The sequence below is a fragment of the Schistocerca nitens genome, chromosome 6 (genome assembly GCF_023898315.1).
Source record: "Schistocerca nitens isolate TAMUIC-IGC-003100 chromosome 6, iqSchNite1.1, whole genome shotgun sequence".
NCBI classification, from domain to species: domain Eukaryota; kingdom Metazoa; phylum Arthropoda; class Insecta; order Orthoptera; family Acrididae; genus Schistocerca; species Schistocerca nitens.
Window position 1 is genome coordinate 167,136,516 of NC_064619.1, and position 26,906 is coordinate 167,163,421.

At 39.8% G+C, this 26,906-nt stretch overlaps 1 long non-coding RNA gene across 1 annotated transcript in view; it reads left to right on the forward strand.

The window, feature by feature from the left end:
* LOC126263053 (uncharacterized) overlaps positions 1–24,457 on the forward strand; it is a 40,933-nt gene extending 16,476 nt beyond the window's left edge. The window contains exon 4 of the long non-coding RNA XR_007546807.1: positions 24,212–24,457. This is a non-coding gene — a long non-coding RNA (uncharacterized LOC126263053). The remainder of the gene's footprint in view (positions 1–24,211) is intronic.
* The last annotated feature ends 2,449 nt before the right edge of the window (positions 24,458–26,906 follow it).

The following is a 26,906-nucleotide window of genomic DNA, read 5'->3' on the forward strand; positions in this document are numbered from 1 at the left end:
CTATAGGCCAATATCACTACTGACAAGCTTTTCAAAGGTTTTAGAGAAACTAATGCATGCCAGGATAGTTAAACATCTCAGTGAACACAATAGGTTCAGCAAAAGTCAGTTCGGATTTCAGAAAGGTTTGTCAACAGTAGATGCAATATTTGCATTTACTGGCAAACTCTTGGAATCTATCGACAAAAAACTGAAAGTGATTGGCATATTTTGTGACCTAACAAAAGCATTTGACTGTGTAAATCACCAAATTCTTTTACAAAAAGCTGCACATCTCGTTATAAGTGGTGCAGCAGGGAAATGGCTCGACTCATATCTGTCAAACAGGAAACAAAAAGTTGTAGTAGATAGTCAAGATGGTGTCCCAGTATTTTCAGAATGGGGTACTATCACATGTGGAGTGCCACAGGGCTCAGTTCTGGGCCCCCTACTTTTTATTATAGTTATAAATGATCCTCCTCTCTCTACGGAATATTGTAGATTCACCATTTTCGCGGATGACACTACACTACTTATTGATAATTCAGTAGATAAGCTTGAGGTAACGGCAAATAAGGTTTTAAATGAAATGGTGAACATTAATGGTCTTATTTTAAATTACTGTAAAACAAACTACATTCAGTTCCACAAAACATCCAATGATGAGGAAATATTTGTAAAGGTAGGTGAGCAGACAATAACCAGGGTAGATTCCTCAAAATACCTAGGCTTGCATATTGATAGCAAACTGAATTGGTCAAACCACATCGTGGATCTGTGCAAAAGACTAAGTTCAGTAACATACGCATTGCGCATTGTTTCTTCTTATATAAATATGGAAACCATGAAGTCAGCGTATTATGGTTACTTTCATGCAATTATGGCATTTGGAATTATATTTTGGGGAAATCAGCCACTGGCTAAAAAAGTACTGTGTGTACAAAAAAGAGCCATAAGGATCATGTGTAGAGTCCATCCTAGAGCCACATGCAGGAATCTTTTTAAGAAGCTTGAAATACTTACATCCACTGTGCAATATATATTCTCATTGATGTGCTTCATAAGGAAAGAAAAATCCATCTTTAAGCTGAATAGTGCATATCACAGTCACAATACTAGAAGGAAACATGATATCCACTATGAACAGCCAAATCTAAGTATGGTGCAGAAAGGAGTCCATTGCAGTGGCTGTAAGATTTTTAATGCCCTCCCTTCAAGAATTAGGTGTTTGGTAGATGATGATCTCTTGTTTAAAAAAACCTTAAGGCAGTTGCTATTGCAAGGATCATTTTATACATTAGAAGAGTTCCTGAACTACAGTGTTTAACATCTCTTGTATTGTAAATTGCAAATGTATGCCCAAATTTGCATTTGTAATACCGAATATTTTTATTGTAAACATATATTTTGCAATATTTATTCCTCTGTAACACTTATTATTTTGTAATCTTTATCGCTTTCTAAAATGTATTTTTGTAGTGGGACCTAAGTTACTGTTTACTGTTTTTTGTTTTGTAATCTCTATCTATATCTAAAATGTATTTTTTTGTAGTGGGACCTAAGTTACTGTTTACTGTTTTTGTTTTGTTTTATGTATTACCATAAATTCTGGCCAAAAGCTTGTAAAATTGACACGTTCCATATCCTGTGATAGTGTCACAACATGGATCACTGGAACAAGAGATAAATAAAAAAATAAATAAACAATATTTTCATAATTGGTCATCATATGATGTACTGAGCTGTTGCATTGTCAGATATCCAAGTGGGCATATGCCCAAGTAACTAGTTAACTCTTTAGGATACATTGTAATCCCCATAATGTTTGCTTTCCTGGCTGTCAAATAATGTACAGATATTTAGTTGTCCAAGTTTGGTGACATTTACAATTTTGCATCCAATGTTTAGCTTCTCCAAAACACTATCCCAAACTTTCAGGAAACCCTCAAAATTTTTAAAAGGGACCCTACAGTTTCCACCTGGGATGATCTGGCCAGCTTCCTGAGAGATTGCTCTCTAGTCTAGGGTGTACCCATATACCCCAGCCCCAGTGCCCTGTATGTTTTTGACTCTTTAGCAAACCAGGCTGAGTCCCCTGAACAGTACTGTGCTTCATTCTTCCACTGCTCCCGTCTTCCAATTGCTGCAATGAAAGGTTTATTGAAGCAGCTGGAAGATATTGTATGATCATCCAAAATTCAAGATGACCCTATCACTCTCTTTCCTATATTGTTCTCTTTGAGGTAGTTTTTTCAAAAAGTCTGATTGCATCTGCGAAGCAGATTGACTTCATCATCACCAAGCCTAAAAGCATAATTGTGAAACAAAAAAACAATATTGTTCTTTGCTACATCACGTGTTCTAGCAAGCAATATGCAGAAATCACTGTTGATCAGTCCTGAAAATATTTCAAGACTGATAGCAGTCACTGCCTAGAAATTGACACCTGGTTTCATATGCTGCTGACTTACAAAAATTTCTGCTGTGCAACTCAGTGGCTATTTCACACCCTTGACTATCTGCATACAGATCAGTTTTATATGTGCATGCTACTTGCAACCCTACTGTTGCAGTGTAAAATATCTCATTTTGAATTAGGACAATTAATTACTTTTTCTAAAAAGCTGAAGTTGGCAAATTAATATTATTCTGTCACTTTCTGTTGCTTTTCATAAAAATTCTTCCTTTTTTTGTCTCCAGGCCATTTTTTTCCATGTTGTTCCTTATTCACTGCACTGTGACAGTCCATATTTGAAAGTACTTGAAATTGGTCATCATTCACAAAATTTAAGTTGTTTTGATAGTATATGTTTTCTAATTTTCTCTTGCTATTTTCATATGAAACTTTCTCTGAAGTATTCTACTGAAATATTAGTGTCTTGCATCTTCATTGACTCATGTTTACCTCCCTGATTTTTTTAATTTTTAAATTAACACTGATAAAGTAGAAATATGCTCATCCAGTTTCTTAATTTTGTCCTTGCATTTACTACATACATTTATTTTAACTGCACAATTTACAGTTATCTGAGAAAAAAGTTACAAAATTTCACACTGTTAGCCATCACAATTGTGATTCATATGTCATGATAGCAATCAAATAGCTGAATGGTTAGTGTGTGTAATTGATAGAAAAGAGGAATCTCGAGACAGGTAGGGACTGGGATGTGACAAAGACATAGGAAAGGGTTGAGAGAGTATGAAGAGGTGAGGTCAGCTCAGTGGTTTAGGCCAGCGGGATTATAGGGGTAGTGTGTGTGGTGGAGGGGCATTTTCCTTCGATGTATATGGCATGAGTATTGTGGCAGCTGTTGAAGTAATTGGTTTTGTGATGATAAGTATGGTTAGCAACTGGGTGGTTGAGTTTGTGATTGGCCACAGATGGCCATTCATGCGGCTTGCTATTAAGTATATAAATGACTGCAAATTGGTTGCAGCAGGGCTGATAGCTGATGTGACTGCTCTCATATGTGTCCCTACTTATGACTGAATAAGGAATACCTGTCACTAGACTTACAGTATGGTTAGCAACTGGGTGGTTGAGTTTGTGATTCGTGTTGGTTGGGTGAATGGGATGGGACTTGCATCTGGAGTGCCTACAGAGGGAGAACAAACTGTGAGGTGCAGGACTGGAAGTAAAGTACTATAAGAATGTACTTAGGGTATTGATTACATTGGGTGGGGGTTGGACTAGCACTTTGGGGAATGTAGACTCTTTCCTTCATCCCAGGGAAGATGAGAAGTATAGAGTGTTCTGGTAAAGAATACATTTCTCAAACCCTGTGTTACACTGGGTGAAAGAGAATACTTTTTGGTGTATAATTGTCAGTGGTGGTGATTTTTAATGAATAAATATGCTTATGGATTAACTAGGCAGTTTTTTGTCTGTCTGTAAAGCCTGTAGCAAGATTGTCAACACATTTGGATAACTTCTTCTTCATATTGTAGATGTGATATCCAAAGGTACCTAGGCATCAGTGGTGGGATTTTTTGGCATGAAATGCGTAACATATACCAAAATTGTGGTGTGGTATTGTCTGTTAGTGACATCAATGGAGACATAATTTTTATGGTGCATCAAAGATATATGGTGGAAATGTTGAGGAAGATAGCTTGTTTGCTTAAGACTAAATGAGTTAGTTTCAGGAGTGTGTGTTAACATTCTGGAGAAAAGAGCACAGGCTTTTCTTGCCATGTGGTTACTCTGCAATCCTAAAGCACTGACTGCACATTGACCAGTGCAACACCATGAAATGGCATCAAAAAGGTTCTGACCTGTATGTGAATGGAAAGAGCAAGCAGTGCCACACCTCCAGGAAGACAGAGTTCAACACTCCCATCAGCACTAACTTAACCACTGCCCATCGGTGGTTGGACCCAGATCGGTTGCAGACTTTGAGACTATCAGTACTCAGTATTAGGAAGATGATACTTAGCCTGCATCCTGCGAGGAGTAATAGTGTTAAAAAGTAATTGCATGTAGGAAGCAAAGGAAGCACATCAAGCCAACACATAATGAGAAGTTACATTTCTTTCTTTTTTAGCAATAGAAATAATTTGCAAGTATTATGTACAGATCATTTTGGATTCGTGCCACTGCCCATTGCAACTTTTCTTCTTCCTTGTTTGTGGGGGTGCTGATTCCCACAGTAGCTGACACATCAGGTAGATCATTCAGTCATTCATTATATTCCGCATAACCTGTCAATAATTCCGGAATGTGGAATGAGTCAAGGTATACATTTACAAAAGAGAAGCAAATCAAAAGCACTTAATCTGTACACTGTATTAACAATAAACTACATTTATGCTCCTTAATGCTTTTCATGCTAATGAAAGTTAAATTTAAGCAAATGAATTGTATGTCCAACACTTTTTAAAATTCATGACTACAGCTTGTCCTCTGAATTAGGTAGAACACCCTCTTCATCGCACAAAATATTTTCATTTCGTGAGCTAGACATCTCTTATCCTCGCTTCTTTTCAATTTTATCCTTTTTCCTTTTAGTGGAAAACAAGACTCACTGTTTTGTATGAATATGTTTAAGGAAGATTTAAATTTTCCATCTACTTTGAATATTTTATAAATCTCTTCCCTTAGTTTTTTGTATAATTTCTCTCTAAACACTGTTTCCAGTCATTGTTTACAATGCTATGATATAGTACTTTTCATCTGCAATCTGTTATATAGTACTTTTCATCTACAACCTGTGTCAATTGGAAATGGTTTATTTCATTGTTAATATGGTCAGATAAACCAGACTTAATAAGTTTTTCAAATAAGCCACTGAAGACTGTGGGGTTTAAAAACAAATTGTGTTGCACTATGTCCTCAGTAATCAGAGGGAATGTAAGTGTGGCAAATAATCCAAAGCTGAACAGTAACAACTCTAGGTGTTCTCAATCATTACCATATGACAAACAATCAACTTTGAAGACACCACTAACATTTAGTCACTAGTTAAGTCTGCATAACCTCATTAAAATTATCTCTAGTTGTATTATGAAATGTAAGATATTTCCTTCTTGAGGCCTGTAAACCGTCTGTACTATAAGGTTGAGTGTTTTTGATCCACTATTGTAGCATAGTACTTAAACTGCTGCTCCAGCATATACAGGGTTATTACAAATGATTGAAGCGATTTCATAAATTCACTGTAGCTCCATTCATTGACATATGGTCATGACACACTACAGATACGTAGAAAAACTCATAAAGTTTTGTTCGGCTGAAGCCGCACTTCAGGTTTCTGCCACCAGAGCGCTCGAGAGCGCAGTGAGACAAAATAGCGACAGGAGCCGAGAAAGCGTATGTCGTGCTTGAAATGCACTCACATCAGTCAGTCATAACAGTGCAACGACACTTCAGGACGAAGTTCAACAAAGATCCACCAACTGCTAACTCCATTCGGCAATGGTATGCGCAGTTTAAAGCTTCTGGATGCCTCTGTAAGGGGAAATCAACGGGTCGGCCTGCAGTGAGCGAAGAAACGGTTGAACGCGTGCGGGCATGTTTCACGCGTAGCCCGCGGAAGTCGACGAATAAAGCAAGCAGGGAGCTAAACGTACCACAGCCGACGGTTTGGAAAATCTTACGGAAAAGGCTAAAGCAGAAGCCTTACCGTTTACAATTGCTACAAGCCCTGACACCTGATGACAAAGTCAAACGCTTTGAATTTTCGGCAAGGTTGCAACAGCTCATGGAAGAGGATGCATTCAGTGCGAAACTTGTTTTCAGTGATGAAGCAACATTTTTTCTTAATGGTGAAGTGAACAGACACAATGTGCGAATCTGGGCGGTAGAGAATCCTCACGCATTTGTGCAGCAAATTCGCAATTCACCAAAAGTTAACGTGTTTTGTGCAATCTCACGGTTTAAAGTTTACGGCCCCTTTTTCTTCTGCGAAAAAAACGTTACAGGACACGTGTATCTGGACATGCTGGAAAATTGGCACATATCACAACTGGAGACCGACAGCGCCGACTTCATCTTTCAACAGGATGGTGCTCCACCGCACTTCCATCATGATGTTCGGCATTTCTTAAACAGGAGATTGGAAAACCGATGGATCGGTCGTGGTGGAGATCATGATCAGCAATTCATGTCATGGCCACCACGCTCTCCCGACTTAACCCCATGCGATTTCTTTCTGTGGGGTTATGTGAAAGATTCAGTGTTTAAACCTCCTCTACCAAGAAACGTGCCAGAACTGCGAGCTCGCATCAACGATGCTTTCGAACTCATTGATGGGGACATGCTGCGCCGAGTGTGGGAGGAACTTGATTATCGGCTTGATGTCTGCCGAATCACTAAAGGAGCACATATCGAACATTTGTGAATGCCTAAAAAAACTTTGAGTTTTTGTATGTGTGTGCAAAGCATTGTGAAAATATCTCAAATAATAAAGTTATTGTAGAGCTGTGAAATCGCTTCAATCATTTGTAATAACCCTGTATAGTCACTCCCTTCTTCTTACAACTTCTGCAGTAATAACAAATAAGCCTGTATTCATTAAAATAAATATGTTCAAGGTCTGCAACTTGTGGTCTAATGTTTAGCACCACTGCTTCTAGATCAAGGTGTCCCAGGTTTGATTTCCAGCTGGGGTGGGTATTTTCTTCGCTGGGGTCGGGGGGTTGTGTCAGTGTATTCATTTTTGCACAGTTTCACTGATGTCCACATTGTATCAAGTAGAAAGACTTCCGACTGGTCACCAAACAACCTCAGACAGAGTCTCCTAGTCAGTAATGCCATACAACAATTTCCAATCTATTTTTTCACTTTCCTGTATAGCTATGATAAGTTTACCCTCTTTGTTAATTATGCTTCATATGTTCTGCCAGAAGACACTAAATGTATTTTATTCAATATGAATGGATTTTTCCTAGCTATAGATTAGATTAGATATTGGTGTGAAACATGTTAATTTTACAAAAGGTTTCTGTGACATGATTCAGTTTTTTTAACAATTGTAAAACTACCAATTTCTATATGAACAAATCATGTATTGAGTAGAAGGAGTTGTCATTCAGAAATTCTTTTAATTTGTTTTTAAATGCTGGTTGATTATCTGTCAGACTTTTGATGCTGCTTGGTAAGTGACCAAAGACATTTGTGGCAATGGAATTCAACCCTTTCTGTGCCAAAGTTAAATTTAATAAAGAGTAGTGAAGATGAGCCTTTCTCCTAGTCTTGTTCCTATGTTACGCACATTGCTATTACTTTTTGAACTGCGATAGGTTATTAATAACAAATTTCATAAGTGAATATGTATTTGATGTTAGTGTCATTATCTCTAGTTCCTTAAATTAATACCTGCAAGATGATTTTGGCTAGTCTCCAGCTATTATTCTGGTACAACCAATACAGAGAATACACCTGGATCATAAGAACATTCTTTATTAAACAGTGCACTAGCACAGATGCCTAGTCAGTTGGATTACCCAGCTCACACTGAAGCTGCATTGCACTGTCCCAAACAGCTTCCACACAAGTTATGCCTAAGATGTTTGGTTGCTCTAGGATGAATGTCCCCACAGAGCCAGAAGTGTGGAGCACTGTATGGTGTGGTGACAAGTCTGCATTGACAGACATGGAAGCATCAGGCAGCATTGCTGTTTGCAGTAGTGAAGGTGTGCCTGACCAACCAGGTCACGTGTGACGTCTGCAGAGGGTTTGACCAGCATTTATGCAAGGAGCATGCGTGTAAATGACCAGTCACATTGTGACTGGCACTTGCGCAAGGTGTGATCAGACCATTTCTCACAGAGGAAGAAATAGCATGGCAGATCCTGTGCGTGTGGTAGGGGGTGAGGTATTGTGTGGTCGTCTGGTGCAGCCACTCTGTGACACAGGAGGTGTGTGTGGGTCAGTCAGCTTGTACAGACACACAGAAGCATCAAATAGCTCTTGTGGCAGCTGGCGTGTTGCATTGCATGTGTCAGTGTTTGCGACAGTGTCTAAGGGTTACTGCTAGTGTAGTTGCTCTCTAACCGGCAGTCCGTACGAGCAAACCTGTTTCATCTTTACCTGTGGTTAATCATACTTCACGTACTTGGGCTATGCAGGGCACTATTTGAAAAAAAAAACAGCTCGATGAAGTCATAGTGTCAAGTCGTGCACATCTGCTTTCGTGTCCGACAGCTAATTTACTGCAAATAACAACTTGTAGCTGTTATCCTGCAGTTAAACAGTCTGTGCACTGGCTAGAACTGTAAGTTAATAAAACACACAAAAATAGAAAATAAATGTTAAATGAATAATTTAATAACAGAGGTTCCATTCTAACATGTGTAATTTGCAGATGACTGAGAATTATGTTGAATAATGTTTATTCAGGAAAGGACATCTCTGGTAAGTATTCCTACTATTCATTTAAAATAGAGACAGAAAATACCCTTATCAAATGCAGTAAAGTTATGTTGTGGTTGTTACAAAAATGGTAGCAAAATCACCAAACTAATTAGTCATCAAAGATATGTGATGACAAAGCCCATTTCATAATCACAATACATGAAATATTCACCAGCTCAACCAGTTCAGTGTTCAACATGATGATTTACAAATTAGCACATGCAATACAAAGGATAATAACTCACACTCTGTCTATCCTCAGTTCTCTAATACAAGCGGAAAAGTTAGAGCCCTGTTCTGGAGCACATTCCGACCTCTCAAAATATGAAGTCCCCACAGAAGTTAAAGTATGGTAATGGCCATTCGCCACGCAGAATCAATCACATATATGATCCAATATCACTCAGTAAGTAAGGCACATCAGCCTCCTTCAAACACAGACGTAAAAGTAGCCAGGACTGCTCCCTTGAGCTCTTCACTCAAAAAGTCTCTGTCTCCAATTGAACCATAGTGTTCTGCTACTGTCTGCTTTTCCATTCGCTGAAGGCTGTCCCCACCAAAAATACGTCTTTCTTCCATTCTACAGGCATCATTTGACTCAAAATGGTCACTTCCCAGATTAAACTAATATATTACCACAATGTTTAAATAAAGAAATGTTATAAACTTTCAGTCACACTCAGACCATTCACAGTACATGTAAATGAAGGTTTGTCCATTAATAAGTAAGTCAGTGTTCTTGCAGAAGTAGATTCACAATTAATGACAACAGATTGTCATTAATATTGTTAAAATAATTATTTAGGCCTGCTTGTCAGAATTGTCTTTTGGCACTCAATAACAAAGTTGGTGTCCGCTAACACATGCAACTGACCACTTCTTAAATCACCATGATTTTGTATTATAAATTGCAGTTAATATTTAAATAAAGTTATGGAAAAACAGAAAAAGTTCATTAAATAAAGACACAATTATGACAAAATATGAGGTATTCTTGCTGTATGATTGTGGAGGATACAATGTTCTGACTAACATTTGTATAATGAAATAAATATTAAAAAAATCAAAGAAACCAGAAAATAAAATAGATACAGACATGTAGCTTTCAGATATGATAGCTATAGTGCAATGCTATATCTGAAATTTCGTTACTTGAAATCACATGAAGCATTTAAAAGTTGTTAATTCAGAGTTTCATTGTGAAAACATTTATTCACTGTGAAATATCAACTTCCATAGTTTTAAAGATATTGAAATATTAATGTGTCATTTGATGCACCTCATTTATCTGAATTGCCAGTGTATTCAGATTTTCCTTAATACTTGACTGTGAATTATTATAGGTTCTGGAAAAGCAGTAAGAAGCCATCATTTTGTCTGACACTCTGCCATTTCTTGGAGCATTGTATCATGCACAAAGGCCATGCAAGCATCAACCTTCCAAATTCCCAGCTTTGTGATCCACTCATTTCCAGCAACATGCTCAGAACCCATGCTTGCCTGAGGCAGGCATGAGACATCCTCATACCACTGACACACACCCAGATGAGCAAGCAAATTGAGCTCTTCTCAGTGGTGGACCTAGGTGGATGAATAACTCACCCACATACTCGTTATCTTATGTGTTGTTGTTGTCGAGTTGAGCATCGTCATTATCCAGTGACGATGGAGGAGGTCCATCTTGCAGTATCCATGCTGGTTTGAGGTGATTAAGGGAGAAAGTGGTAGGTTTCTCATTAATCAAAGATTCAAAGGTATGGGTTCCATGTTTGAGTACTTTGTATGGTCACAAATAAGGAGGTTGCATGGAGAGATGTGTCATGTATTCACAGAACTTCTTCTGGTCATAGTGTTCAAAATCTGTATGAATGAGTATCTTGGCGTGGAATGCAGTGACAGTGGAGGGATCTGTGTGTGGTGGATAACATTTTTGATGTGTCATATCAGTTATGGAAGGTAAAACTTGCCAATGTTGGTTGTGGACAGAGTACAATCTGCAGACAATTCAATGGGTCCTCCATACATCTCTTCAGTGATCGAAGCCTGAAGATCCTCTATATATGCAGTCCATGTGCAGTCCTGTGGCCTTTGTGGCACATGACCACCACTTCCATTATTCTATGCCACCTGTCCAGCAAGTCATTGCTTTGTGAGTGGTAAACAGCGATGCACATAAGGTCAATTCCACAGACGCAGTAAAGAGCATTGAAAAGGGCTGTCTTGAACTGTATGCCACAGTTGGTCGTAATGTGGTCAGTTATGTCAAAGTACACAATCTGTAGTTCGATAGAAGTCTGTGTGATAGTGTTTGCCATGATATCAAGGAGGAGGGCCACCTCTACCCAGCAAGTTGTCCTATCAATGGCAGAGAGAATGTAATGAAATCTTTCTGACAGTGGCCTGACGATGTCGTTGTCAATGTGTTTGAAGTGTTCTGTCAGGATGGGAAAATTGCTTAACATAGGTTGAATGTGATATCCAGTTTTTCTTTGTCAGCAGGGTAAACAGCATCATGCCCAGTGGTGACAGTCACTTTTTACATCACACATCACACAACAGTCTGTAATAAGGCACTGTAATTGCTCTGGTGCCAGGGTGGCTGAGGTTGTGAAATCTGTCAAATACTTCATGTCACTTGTTAAGGGGAACCAGTGGTCATGATTTCCCTAGACACATCACAGAGTAATGTGGAGGTGGTTGAAGGCAAAGTGTGATGTCTAATCTGAAGGCTCATATTTTCATCAATGAGTAGCTGAGTGATGGTGGGATCTTTCACCATACGTTCATAATTATGAATGCAGGGAGATTGCAGAAAGATTTGAGAAATAATCAGCGATGATATTATCAGGACTGTGCATGTGTCAGATCCCCCATCTGCTGGCATTAGGATGCAAGTGGAGGAAACGTCAGGGGATGGCGGTTGTGCATGGATTGTGAATGGCATCAACTTCAAGCACTGTAAATACTGATACATTAGGAACTCCAGTGTCTTCACTGAAAAAGTAAAGTAAACTGCGAGCAGCTTGTGGTCAAATGCTGACTATTTCAAATACGAGGCCGAGAGTTTCTTGGAGAAAGTGGTTATGGCACATCATTAACAATCTGTTGAAGAACTGCTCCAATTGTAGTGTCACTTGCATCTGTTATAAGTGCCAATGTAACAGCTTGTATCAGGCAATTTCTAGCATGGCAGAATGGTTCCATCATTTCTGGTATCCAAAGTAATTTCCTTTTCCTATGTTTGTCTTTGCTTTCCATGGTATTCGCTAGCAGGATCTGTAAGCCAGGTGCTTGTGGAAGGTGTCAGTGATAAAAGCTGAGGATCCTGATGAATCATCTTAGATCATGGTATGTTTCCAGGTAAGGATGATCTTGTGCCAGCGGTGTACATTCAGTTGTCAGCTTGATGCCACTGGCATTAAATGTGTGCCCAAGGAAGGTGACTTCCATCAGTCGAAGTTGTGATTTTGCCTCTTTACTGACCATCCCACCATCCTTGAATGTGTACAGCATTTTCAGAATATGTATTTATAGGTAGACACACTTGCAACCAATCATGCTGAAAATGTTGAGGGGGTGCCTAAAGTCAGTATGCTGGGGTAGCTTCCAGGCACTGTTTGACTACTGAGAACCCTGTAATCGCTGTACAATATGGTAGAGCCATTTTTCTTAGGAAAGAGCTTGATCCTGGAAGCCCAGAGACTATCTGGAGGGCAAATAATTCCTGCTGAAGGAGTTTGTTGCCTGTGGCTTTGGCAGGTTGCAGATCTGCTGGGCCCAAATGCCATGCTTTATGTCAAGCTGACAGTTCATCGGTTGTTATTGTACAATACATGGATCCATCACAAACAGTACAGGCACATGCATGTGTGCCTGAAGTGGCAGATCAGAAGTATTGTTAACAGATACTGTATGCTGTGGTTTACTGACCTTGAGGTGGCTCTTGGCAGCTGGCAGCATCTGTGTCGGTGTGGTGTGTGCTGGAGGGAGGGAGTGGGGGCCAAGCCCAAGCAAGGGAGACAGTACCATGTCCAGCTGTTCATTGCCTGGTGTGCAGAGATGCTTGTGCGTTGCTGCTAGGGCCTCATCGGTGGCAGCAGTGCAATGTCAAAGTTTGTCAGTTCCTGTACGAACTGATTGCATCTATACATTGCAAGCAGTATTGCGTATGTGTGTGGAGAACATCCTCAAAGTGTGGCACATTCATAGACAGGGCCACAGATAGTGCATTCAAGGGGAAATGCAGCAGGTGCTGCTGTGGAGGCAGAGACATGGTGAATGAGTGAGGGGAGAGCTGGTGACATTGCAAAAAGTTGATTTTGATGACTGATTCTACCATATCAGTAACCAGGAATGTCCATGGACATTGGAATGTGTCTGACAGGTGGATGGTGCATATGATAGTGCTGTAGACACTACTGTTGGAGTCGTTGGCAGCCTGGAGCATGAAGGTGGTTGTAGGCTTGAAAGTCAGAGATGAGGAATGTGGAAATAAGCTAACACCAAAGCCTGTGTTGATTAGTAGATATTGATCTGATGCTCTGTCCAAGATCAAGAGATGTCCATGAGCAACAACTGAGGTGGGCACGTGTGTGTTTGATATTCTGGTGGGTTGGAGGTGACTCAGTGAGGTGTAGCGGACTGGAGTGCCTATTGTGACCCCCTTATGGAGTTTGGGTACTCACATGGGTCGAATATTTGCATGCAGCATCACTGAATTGTGTATGATACCAGCAGGGAACAGGGCCTGGAGCTGGTGTGGGTTGTGTTACACAGTTGCCCATGTGTAGCTTTGGGCACTGGTGGGCGTTGTTGAGCAGGCAGTGAGGAGTGCTGTGGTCTGTCGTCATCATGGCCCTTCATGTCTGGTCGGCTACATTTGTGCTGTGTGGGGATGAAGTCACGCCAAATGCATCACTGAGTTGATCTTGGGACATTGTTACTTTTTGCCTATGGCGAATGACAGTGAACATTCTGTCAGCCATAGCCAAGTGCCATCAAGTCAGCACTGTCTCATTCGTGATCATGGTGAGCTGTGGATCTATTGATAGCTTGATTCACCACAAGACCCCAGCAAGGTGTCTGATGTAAGAGCTGGATTGGCTGAGATGCAGAGGTGGTACCAGATATGTGAAAATGTACTACCACACATGACCTCTTGAAGTTGCTGTTCCTGCATGTGGTGTTTCCTTGGACGTATCATATCTATTTTCCACCAGAGGAAACTTTACGATTTCATATGGCCTGCCATGTGGGTGATGAGATCAGACGCATATACTTCAATTGCTAATTGAATATGCTGGTTATCTGAAAAATGCTCTCAATGATCATGAACCACAATCTCATGTTCTTGGTGTCAAAAAGCGGTAGTTTGAGGTGAGCAATGGCTGAACATATCAATGTGCCAATAGGCACACAATGTCTGTGAAGTGTGTGACACAAGGTGGCTGTTGATTGTTCATGCACAGTTGGTTGCTGTGTGGCGAGCTGTGAATGTTGGACTGTGTTGCATGGGGCAGGAAGATGTAGGTGACATCATGGCACTGCAGAGATGATTAGAATCAAGAAGGCGCTCTAAGGAGTATGTGGAATTCACTGGAATTAAGTTAACTTATGGGTTCATCATATATCACCATTGTTGATGCAGCATTGTGATACTGTTAGGTAGCAGTAATGAAAATGAATTATTCGTGCACTCGGCTTTTATAGTCAGATTCACACACTTTCCACAATGATCCTGTACTGCATTTCTGTGAGTGGCATCCGTTGATGTAGGTATGGTGCCCAGTGATGTGGTATACAACGGCCACATTATCACAACACAGTAAGCATGATTGAGTTTGGAGCCACATTTGAGTGTATTCATGGTTGATATGGATCACCAATGTAGGAGGTGAGATATTACAGTGATGGCCACTGACAGAGATGACACACTCTTTATTAAACAACGCACTTCAGTCCGGTCAATGAACGATGGCAGTCACACTCTTTATTAAACAACGCATTTCAGTCCGGTCAATGAACGATGGCAGTCCACACATGTCAAGGCACAGATAGGAATTGTATTACTGATGATTCCAAATGACAGTTGCGGTATGCGCACGTGCGAGCTTTCCGCTTAAGGAAAGCATATATCCTGCAAATTATGTCTCTCCCTTGCTCCTGCGGAATTTCTCTCTTACCACCACTATCAGCGATGACAACTTGCAACAAATAGAATATAAATTCACCAAACAACTTGCTACAATCATGTTTAATGCTTGCATTACCTATGGCATTAACAGCAAAGCAATCACAGTGCTGCTTAATGCTCATTGCCTTTTGAAGAGTGCTTGACGTAGGTGCGCAGAACAAGACTAAACTCAACCACCATCGTTTATGACTACAACTGTAGTACAGAGCATCTAGTCAAGTACATTGTCCAGCTTGCATTGTCCCAAAGACATACCACACCACTCATTCCAAAGATGTTCGATCACTGTAGGACAAATGTCCCCACATGTGTGCTTTTGTGCAATGAATATATTTTTCCTTAATGATGAATTACCCCAAAATATGATACCATATGAGAGCAGTGAATGGAAATAGGCATAGTAAACAAATTTATTGGTATGTTTACCAGTGACACTGATAGCCTAACTAGATGAAGTGAAATGTTCAGCAGATCATCAATGTGTTTCTTCCAGTTCAATCTGTCATCAGTACACACATTCAAAAATTTTGATTATACTGCCTTAGCTACAGAGTTCTGTTCAAATTCTGTATTCATTAAGAGTGTTATGCCATTTGCTGTACAGAACTGTATATAATGTGTTTAATTAAAATTTAATGGGAGTCCATTTGCAGTGGACCACTTAATAATTTTCTGAAAGACATTCCTTGTTTGTTGGGTGTGATTACTATACTTGCATCATCAGCAAAAAGAGCTAGCTTTGCATCTTTGTGAATATAGAGTGGCAAATCATCAATATATATTAAGTCATCAATATACAGGGTGTATTCAAAATAATCACCTGACTTTAAAAAAATCGTAACTACACTACTGGCCATTAAAATTGCTACACCAAAAAGAAATGCAGATGATAAATGGGTACTCATTGGACAAATATATTATACTAGAATTGACATGTAATTACATTTTCATGCAATTTGGGTGCATAGATCCTGAGAAATCAGTACCCAGAACAACCACCTCTGGCCGTAGTAACGGCCTTTATATGCCTGGGCATTGAGTCAAACAGAGCTTGGATGGCATATACAGGTACAGCTGCCCATGCAGCTTCAACACAGTACCACAGTTCATCAAGAGTAGTAACTGTCGTATTGTGACAAGCCAGTTGCTCGGCCACCATTGACCAGACATTTTCAATTGGTGAGAGATCTGGAGAATGTGCTGGTCAGGGCAGCAGTCGAACATTATCTGTATCCTGAACGGCCCGTACAGGACCTGCAACATGCGGTCGTGCATTGCCCTGCTGAAATGTAGGGTTTCGCAGGGATCGAACGAAGGGTAGAGCCACGGGTCGTAACACATCTGAAATGTAACGTCCACTGTTCAAAGTGTCGTCATTGCGAACAAGAGGTTACTGGGACGTGTAACCAATGACACTCCATACCATCACGCAGGGTGATACGCCAGTATGACGATGACAAATACACACTTCCAATGTGCATTCACCGCGATGTAGCCAAACGCGGATGCGACCATCATGATGCTGTAAAGAGAACCTGGATTCATCTGAAAAAATGACATTTTGCCATTTGTGCACCCAGGTTTGTCGTTGAGTACACCATCGCAAGCGCTCCTGTCTGTGATGCAGCATCAAGGGTAACCGCAGCCATGGTTTCCAGGCAGATAGTACATGCTGCTGCAAATGTCGTCAAACTGTTCATGCAGATGGTTGTTGTCTTGCAAACGTCCCTATCTGTTGACTCAGGGATCAAGACGTGGCTGTATGATCCGTTACAGCCAAGCGGATAAGATGCCTGTCATCACAACTGCTAGTGATATGAGGCCATTGGGATCCAGCATGGCATTCCGTATTACCATCCTGAACCCACCGATTCCATATTCTGCTAACAGTCATTGGATCTCGACCAATGCAAGCAGCAATGTTGCAATACGATAAACCACAATCGCGATAGGCTACAATCTGACCTTTATCAAAGTCGGAAACGTGATGGTACGCATTTCTCCTCCTTACACGAGGCTTCACAACAATGTTTCACCAGGCAACGCCAGTCAACTGCCGTCCTCACAGCTTTACTTCTGCCAGTACCTCGTGCTTAACGCAGACGAGGTACTGGCAGAAGTAAAGCTGTGAGGATGGGGCGTGAGCCGTGCTTGGGTAGCTCAGTTGGTAGAGCAGTTGCCCGCGAAAGGCAAAGGTCCCGAGTTCGAGTCTCGGTCCGGCACACAGTTTTAATTTGCCAGGAAGTTTCATATCAGCGCACATTCCGCTGCAGAGTGAAAATCTCATTCTAGAGGTTGTTTATGTAAAGGCAAATCGCCGGGCCATCACCGAGTGGCTGACACAGATGTTGAATGCATCCACCATAGTTTCACAAGGAGCCCACAGAAATCCATTTGTCATGCAGCTCAACATGCCCCCGATGTCCATCTGGTGTGTGTTATGTTGACATTTACACATGAAACTATAACAAAATTCAGCTATTGCAAGCTCTCCGTGAAGGTGACAAACAATAACGTTTGGAATGCTGTAATTTCATTCTAGGCAAGATGGAGGATGACAGTTTTCATCCACGCTTGGTGCTTAGTGATGAGGCAACATTCCATTTAAATGGAAAGGTAACCATCATATGTGAGAATAGGGGGTACAGAACAACCACATGAAGTTGTACAACACCATAGACTCTTTCCAAAATTTAATGTATTTTGTGCAGTTTCACACGAAAGGTGTATGGTCCATTTTTCTTTGCCAAGAACACTGTTACAGGAAGCACATATCTTGATGTGCTTGAGAACTTTCTTTTCCCACAGTTGGAGACTGATTCAAATGACTTCATTTAACAACAGGATGAGGCACTACCACACTGGTATCTGGAAGTGTGGGAATTTTTAAATCAAACGATTAATGGGCAATGGTTCAATCGCACTGGACCAAATGATTAAGCCTTACACAACTGGTCTCCGAGGTACTGAACCTGGCTTTATGTGATTATTTCTTGTGGGGGTTTATAAAAGACTCTGTTTGTGTGCCTCCATTACCAACAACATGAATGAACTGAGATGTCGCATAACAGCAGCTGTGGAAGCTGTAACTCAAGACATGCTTGTTGCATTGTGGGAACAATTTGCATACCCCATTGACATACGCCCTACATCTCAAGGGGGGGGGGGCATATTGAACACCTATGAAAAGATATGAAAGAAAACTGTCTGGGTTGCCCGTTCATCAAAGAACAAAATTCTTTGTATATGTTTATTAGTTCCAGAAGTACAGATGTACCAAATTGGATGATTCTTTTTGATACACCCTGTATCTTAAGAACAATATGAGACCCATGACTGAATCCTGTGTGACTCCTTCTTGATAAGTCCTTCTTGATACCTTTCCAGTTTCAGAACTCTGCTGAGTTTTGCATCGTATGTGAAATGTTCAATTCAAACTGCTGCACTTTTCCAGTTAAAAATGAATTAAATCATTTGTGCACTGTCCCACTGATGTCACAATACTTAAGCTTAAGATTTACACAATCAAAAGTCTTTGGGAGATCTCAAAGAATCACAATGGGTGATGTTGTTCAGAACTTTGATGAAATATTAAAGAAAGAATATATAACATTTTCTGTCAAAAAGCCTTTCTGGCATTTTGCTAGTACTTTATTCTTACAAATATGTAAAGCTACTCTTGAATACTTTTTCAAGAATTCTGGATAAAGCTGCCAGAAGTGATATTCGGGTGCGGGGGTAGTTGTTGGCATCAGACCTACCCACCTTTTGATGCAATGGTTTAACAATATCAAACTTAAGTCTATTGGGAAAAATGCCCTGTTTCAGTGAAATATTACATATATGATTGAAAATCCTATTTATTTGGTGGGAACTCGTGTTTAATACTCTGTTAGACATCCCACTAATTCCATGTGGGCTTTTACTTTTGAGCGAGTTTATTATTTCAATTTTATCAAATTGAAGACATATTGCCTCTTCCACTGATAGCCTTGCCTTTACTAATAAAAATCTGGATACTATTTACTCCAAAACATTTAAAATATTTGCCAGGTGTGAGTAGGACTTCCCCACTGAGGATTCCATACAAACTTAATTGTGTATACAGACAGTTCATCCATTCTGGGAATCAAATATATCAAAGATTTTTGCATCTTATTGACGTTGATACTGGCAAGATATTGATAACAGGGATCCCAAGAATTTTGGGAATGTTAAATTTTACGTTTGCAGTCACATAACAAAAGACAAAAGAAATATTTTTTTCAATACTATGGGAAGGAAAGTTGCTACTCACCATATAGAGGAGATGAGGACACACAATCATGTTTGGCAGCCTGTTTGGCAACGGGGTGGTCCACTTTTTCTTGGCCTTGTCAGTGGCCATTCATGCGGATGGACAGCTTGTTGGTTGTCATGCCTACATAGAATGCAGCACAGTTTTTGCAGTTTAGCTTGTAGACCGTATGACTGTTTCCACAGGTAGGGATATGTGATGTTAGTGACCAGACTGTGTAGCGGTTCTGCCAGCTTTATTTATTTCGTTTGGTGTCCTCGGTGTTGATATACTGCGTTGCTACACTGGCTGAAAAATGGGTTGTGGATTCCGACACTGACTACTGTAAATGATGTAGCCGACAATTGCACAGTTGCATTTCAGTCTTTTACTATCACTTTTCACAACCCCCTGATAATACAGTTATTTGGCCAGTGCACTATTGTTATAATTTTCAATAAGCCTCATTAATAGTTTTCAGACAAACCTCCACATACTGCTACTATAGTTTACTGTTGAACAACTACGAGCAGTAAAAACATAACCACACAGTACACAGTTCTTGAAGAATAGAAAGGTACATATGGAACAGACACTGTTATTGCTTTAACACATGGCCTAATTGTTTAACACTTATTCCACAGTTAAGTTGAAGCAGTGTTGTTGTTCTAACCAACACAGGTTTCTCGTTTGAAACTCGGCCGTGGACTGACTGTCTCGTGACCAAAAATCAGGCTCTTATATATCCTTACATACACGAAACTAAGCACAATATTAGATCTGGTGTTATTTACTTTAAAACTGAGGGCCAATCTTTCTCTTTTATGGAAATGCAGATAATATTCACGTATGTTAATGGTAAATAGTTAAAAGTAACAAAACGAATTTAAGGAGGCAGATGGCAAAAAATAGGGGAATTAAAATTATTCCAGCTTGCTTCATCACAACTGGAGTAGGTGGTGGTGGGAGTACATATGGGACAGGTCTTGCATCTACGTCTATTACATGGGTATGAGCCATGAGGTAGTGGATTGCGAGCAGGGGTTGTGTAAGGATGGACGAGTATATTGTGTAGGTTTGGTGGATGGCGGAATACAACTGTGGGAGGGGTGGGAAAGATAGTGGGCAGGATATTTCTGATTTCAGGGCACAACCAAAGGTAATCATAACCCCGATGGAGAATGTAATTGCCGGCCGGCGTGGCCGAGCAGTTCTAGTCACCTCAGTCTGGAACCATGCGACCGCTATGGTCGCAGGTTCGAATCCTGCCTCGGGCATGGATGTGTGTGATGTCCTTAGGTTAGTTAGGTTTAATTAGTTCTAAGTTCTAGGCGACTGATGACCTCAGAAGTTAAGTCACATAGTGCTCAGAGCCATTTGAGAATGTAATTCAGTTACTCCAGTCCTCGGTGGTACTGAGTTATGAGGGGAATGCTCCTCTGTGGCCAGACGATGGGACTTTTGGAGGTGGTGGAAGACTAGAAAGGTAAGGCACGGAAGATTTGTTTTGTACAACATTGGTGTGTGTGTGAATTCCTAAGGGACCAAACTACTGAGGTCATCGGTCAAATGTTGGTGATGACATCAGTGAGACCCTCGGTATATTTCGAGAGGGACTGCTTGTCACTGCAGATGGGACTTCTTAGTATGAAACGGGTGGCAGTTGTCGAAGTGGAGGTATTGCTGGTAGTTAGTAAGTTTGATATGGTTGGAGGTACTGATGTAGCCATCTTTGAGGTGGAGGTCAACATCTAGGAAGGTAGCTTGTTGGGATGAGTAGGACCAGGTGAAGCAAATGGTGAAGAAGTTGTTGAGGTTCTGGAGGACTGTGGATAGAGTGTCCTCACCTCCAATCCAGATAGCAAAGATATCATTAATGAATCTGAACCAGATGACGGGTTTAGGATTCTGGGGTTTTGGGAAGGATTTCTCTAGATGGCCCATGAATAGGTTGGCGTAGGATGGTGCCATGCAGGTGCCCATAGCTGTACCCCAGATTTGTTTGTAGGTAATGCCTTCAAAGGAGAAGTATCCTCTCACCACCACCTACTCCAGTCTGGTCAGAAACATCACATACCCCATCAAAGGCAGGGCTACCTGTGAAACCAGTCATGTGGTCTGCAAGCTAAGCTGCAAACACTGTGCTGCAATCTATGTAGGCATGACAACCAGCAAGCTGTCTGTTCACATGAATGGCCATCAACAACCTGTGGTCAAGAAACAAGTGGACCACGCTGTTGCTGAACACACTGCCAAACATGATATCTTTCATTTCAATGACTGCTCCACAGCCTGTGCCATATGGATCCTTCCCACCAACACCAGCTTTTCTGAATTGCACAGGTGGGAACTTTCTCTGCAGTACATCCTTCTTTCCTGTAACCCTTCTGGCTTCAACCTTCTTTAGTCACTGTCCTCACCCATCTAGCCCCTTCCCTGTTCCCATTCCAGCACTACACAGCCATCATTCCACCACCACATGCAGTCTTTTTATTTCTCTCCTTACTCTCTACTCCCTGCCCCCCCCCTCCCCCTCCCCACCTCTCCTCTGCCCTCTGTCTAACCTGCAGCACTTCACTGTCTGCCATGCCCACCATGCTATATCTCCCCACCCCAGCCTCCTCATTATCCCCAACCAGTCGCCACTCCAAACATGCACTGGTGCTGCTGCTCGCAGTGTAGTTTCTTCAGCTGAGTCCTTTTGTTGTGCCTATCTGCAACCCAGCATCTCCACAATATGGTGAGTAGCAACTTTCCTTCTCATAACATTTTTACATTCCATTCCGGATTTTCCATTGTTTGAAATATTTTTTTTCCATGTGATATAATTAAAAATTAACAATTTTCAGATTTTTTCCTTTGGTTGTATTGTGAAACCCTGCTTTTTGCCAAATTTCATGATTCTAAGTCAATGAGAAATACCCTGTGGGTTTTGGTGACAGTTTGTGAATATCAAAATAAAATGGCCACATCTTTTGAGTGCATTGATGTAGAAGCTACACATTTTTACATTGCCAAGGGGCAGTAGGCTTAAATATTTCACACAAATTTCAACTTGATATGTGTACGTGTTCCTCCAAAAAAGGGTTTTGAACAGTTGGACAGAAAGGTAGACAGACAACAGATAACATATGGATGGCAAAGTGATCCGGTAAGTGTTCCCCTTTTACTAATTGTGGTACAGAACCATAAAAACAACTATTAAAAATATTTCAACTTCTCACTTTTCGTTAATAAACTTTTCATTTTGATGGTAATACAGTCTACCTGTGCTTCTAGTATCCCTATTTCCAATTTGACAATACTTGAGGTGCTGATCTTAGATTTCTGGACTTTTTAATAACTTTCCTTAATATAGTACAGTAGTTTTTATAATATTTGACTGTTTTGGGGTCATTTCTCTTTCTTGTTGTTAGATACACATCTATTTTTTTGTTACAAGGCTTTTTATTCCTTTACTAAGCCTCAGTGTTTTATATGGTTTCTTACAATTATATCACTGTGTTTTTAAGGTAACTGTTTGCAAATATACTCAAAAATGTATCATAAAAGAAGTTATATTATAAATTAACACCAGGTTCATGGTACACCTCATACCAATCGAACTGCTGCAAGCTTTCCCTAAAATTTTCAATTGTTAAATTGTTAACTGAATGCACTATTTTGGAAGACTGTTCTGCATTCCTCTATGGAGCTATGTCACATGCTGCAATTAGCTGTGCATCATGATCAGAAAGACCACTCTTAATAGGCTAAATGTTCATTTGATTAAATATATCTTGGACTACAAAAATATTATCTATTAGTGTGCTGCTATCCTGTGCTACCCGAGTAGGAAAATCAATAACTGATACCAAATTGAAAGAAATTAGTAGTACTTGAAGGTCATTCATCCTATCAGACTCATTCACAAACTCTATGTTGAAACCCCTACAAATAATAATCTGCTTCCCTTTGTCTGACCGATAGTACAACAACTAACTCAATTTTTTCAGAAATAGTTTTTTTGTTTTGCTGATAACTGCCTAACTGTAACTATTTATTCTGCAGCCCTTACTTTCAGATAGATTTAACCTAAAAAGGCCTAAGGAACTCAGTATAAATCACTGAGAGACAACTGGTTTATGTTGTTGAGCAAATAGGAAAGATACCTCTAGAAGTACCATGAACAAGTTTGCATATAAAGGTACCAAATGATTAACCACAGAAATTTCACAGTTTTCCTGCAAGATTTACCCTTTAAAGAAAAAATGCCTGTGGATTAGAATATTGATGGGTAATGTTCTATGGCTCTGCAATTCATGTCTATGATGGTTCTACTCCTATCAGCAGAAAGATCATATTGGTCTTTTGGGAATTAAAATCTGTGACACTGGAAATATATGGAGTAGTTTTGTTGAAACAAATTGAAATCAGGTTGTGAGATAAGGAATTCCTATGTTACCAAAGGGTGGGTAGATGGAAGAGAAGAGGATTATGATTGGGGGGAAGTTAAATTAGGTAACATGCCAGGGTGTGCTTCTGATAGACCAAGGAAGACAGTTGTTTTAAAACTTAAGCAACAGTTACTGTTCATTTAGTATTATCAGAAATTATGCAGCTAACAGTATGAGTGTCCTCTTTTTTACCTTGGGTTTAATACTTCAAAATATTTTCAATAAATGCCTAGTTATTTTAATTATCACCAAGTCATTCATTTTTTATTATTTTTAAAGACCTCAAAAATATTTTGCAAAAAATTCAATTTATACTAACTCAATTGCATTTGCAACTTCATTACTTTTTTGGTACAACAGACTTTGATTTGCCTTTTTTTCTCTTGATGCCTTAATTTTTAAGATAGACTGAATACAAGAGAGAAAAGATGTTTGGTGCAAAGAGAAGAAAAAACGTAACTTTTTTGTTCCAGGGAATGTATCTGCTTGAGCCAGTGATGTCAAAAGGATCCACTGTGGATGACACACACATAAAACTATATCAAAAATCTTATTTCAGTTTACAAAAGGCTATTAAATTTTTTGTTACATTTGAAAGAATTATTTCAGCCTTATGTCTCACCATTTATGAATTTGTAACGAAAATGTATTATTTCTGGTATGGATAGAAATCAATGTTTTAGTTTGCTACAGTTCATTCTGCACACTAGCTTTAAGAAATGTACCAGTATTTGAAAAATCATGTAAAGAAATATAGAAATTGTATTTTTTTCCGCCACTGTTTCATCAATAAACCAAGTTGACTAACATCCTTCAGCATGTTGTTGAACTTAAAACGAAGATTGGATTAATCCTGTTAATTTATAGTTCGCTCGAGATGACAATGGTACCCATAGCTGTCAAATGTCTGAAGATATTAATGAGATAATTGCCGTATAAAAACTTTTTCTTTCAAACACTGTCACACTCTGGGACACAGTCACAAATGGTTTTGGATTACATTGGCGATCTTCAGAAACAACGATAGGAAAAATTAGGTCTCAAGTAAATATATCTTAAAACCTACAAAATTTTTGTGAGTTCAGTTGAATTAAGTACAGTAAAATAAAATTTGAAATATATGTGGTTAATACTTACTGGTTATGGCTGGCATGAACCATGTATACTCCAAGATTATCAGAATGTGATGAAAGATTTTAGATTTAATGGACATGTACAGACAAATGATTACAATTTCAGAAGAATTGTATAATGTATGCAAGAGGAAGAGCTTCACAAATTGAGCAAGTCAATAATGTGTTGGTGTACCTCTGGTCCTTAGGCAAGGAGTCATTCAGCTTGGTACTGATTGACTGAGTTGTTAGATGTGCACATGAGAGATATCATGCCAAATTCTGTCCAATTGGCGTGTTAGACTGTCAAAATCCCTAGATGGTTGGAGGGCCCTGCAAACAGTGCTCAAAACATTCTCAATTGAAGAGAGATCTGGTAACCTTGCTGGCTACAGTAGGGTTTGGCAAGCTTGAAGATAAGCAGTAGAAACTCTTGCAGAGTGTAGGCGGTTATTAACTTGGTGAAATGTATGCTGAGGATTGCTTCCCATAAAGGAAAAGAAAACTGGGCACAGAATACCATTGATGTACCTTTGTACTGTAAGGGTGCCATGGATCACAACAAAGGGTGCTCTGCTATGAAATGAAATGACATATCAGGCCATCACTCCTGGTTGTCAGGCTGTATGATGGGCGAGTATCCCACCACTGTCTGGGGTGCCTCCAGACATGTCTTTGGGCTGGAATCCAATTGATTGGAACAGAATTGTCTTCAGTGATGAGTCTCACTTCGAACTGAGCCCTGATGACTAGTGAAGATGTTTCTGGAGACAGGGCAGACAGCAGTGAGATACCAACCTGACTGTCGCCCACCATATAACCCTACAACCAGAAGTGATGGTTTGGTGTGTCATTTCTTTTCGTAGCAGGACCCCTTTGGTTGTCACATACAGCACCTCCATAGCACACTGATATGTTGACAGTATTCTAAGCCCAGTTTTGTTGCCCTGTGTGGAAAACCATCCTGGGCTGGATCTCTCCCCAGTTGAGAACATTTGGAGCATTATGGGCAGAGCCCTCCAAACATCTTGGGATTTTGATGATCTAACATGCCAGTTGCACAAAATTTGGCAGGATATCCTACAGGAGAGCTTCCAAAAACTATCAGTGCCAGGCTATATAATTGCTTGCATATGGGTCAGAGGTGGGCCAGCACATTATTGACTTTATCAATTTGTGAAACTCTTTCTCTTAAATAAATCATCCAGTTTTTTCTGAAAGTGTACATGTACAGACAAACAAATGATTACATCATATCTACCAATTTCTGTCACATTAAGATGATTCCTTTGTGGTGTGCTGCAGAACTGACAAGAGTTTACAATTTGTAAGATATTAATTTAAACATTTATTTTGTTTCCTATTGTACGATCTGAAGATGAGCAATGTAGGCAGAAATCAGTTATGATTGTGTCATAGAATGTGACATTGTATGAAATAAAAGGAAGTTCACAACATGTCAGTCACTCTCCTCCTTTGACAGGATTTTTTTTTTTTTTTTTTTTCAAACAACATGTAAAAAGTTGACTGGCCAGTCAAAGTTACAGCCTCAGTAGAATGAAGTGAGCTGGATAAAGAGCATCTCGACCCCTTACTTTTCTCTTTATATTTCCTCTCTTACTTATGGCATTACAAAACAAATTATCATTGGTATTTACTCTCTTTTTCTAATAACTTAAATACAGAAATTTGGAGAAATAAGATTCCTGCAAAACTAATGCATAACATAAATAAGATAATCTGTTGCACATTTTAATACAAGTAATTCTTGTGCTAAATTTCAAACATGGTGTTTAAGTTTGCACAATAGTTTAATAAGTGTTATGAAGACCAGTTTATCACAATAGTTTCAAATTGCTGCTACCATCAACACTCATTCTGTGGACACAACAGTGATTTTAGTGAGCTGTTAGTGAACTCTCTCAGAATAAATATGCATGTTTACAGTAGTGCAATGTTACTTGAAAAGATATTTATTTAGTTTGATTCAGTTAAGGTAGGTAGTTATGCGTTCCATCGACTAGTTTTAGGTGTATGTTGATAATACAGAACACAA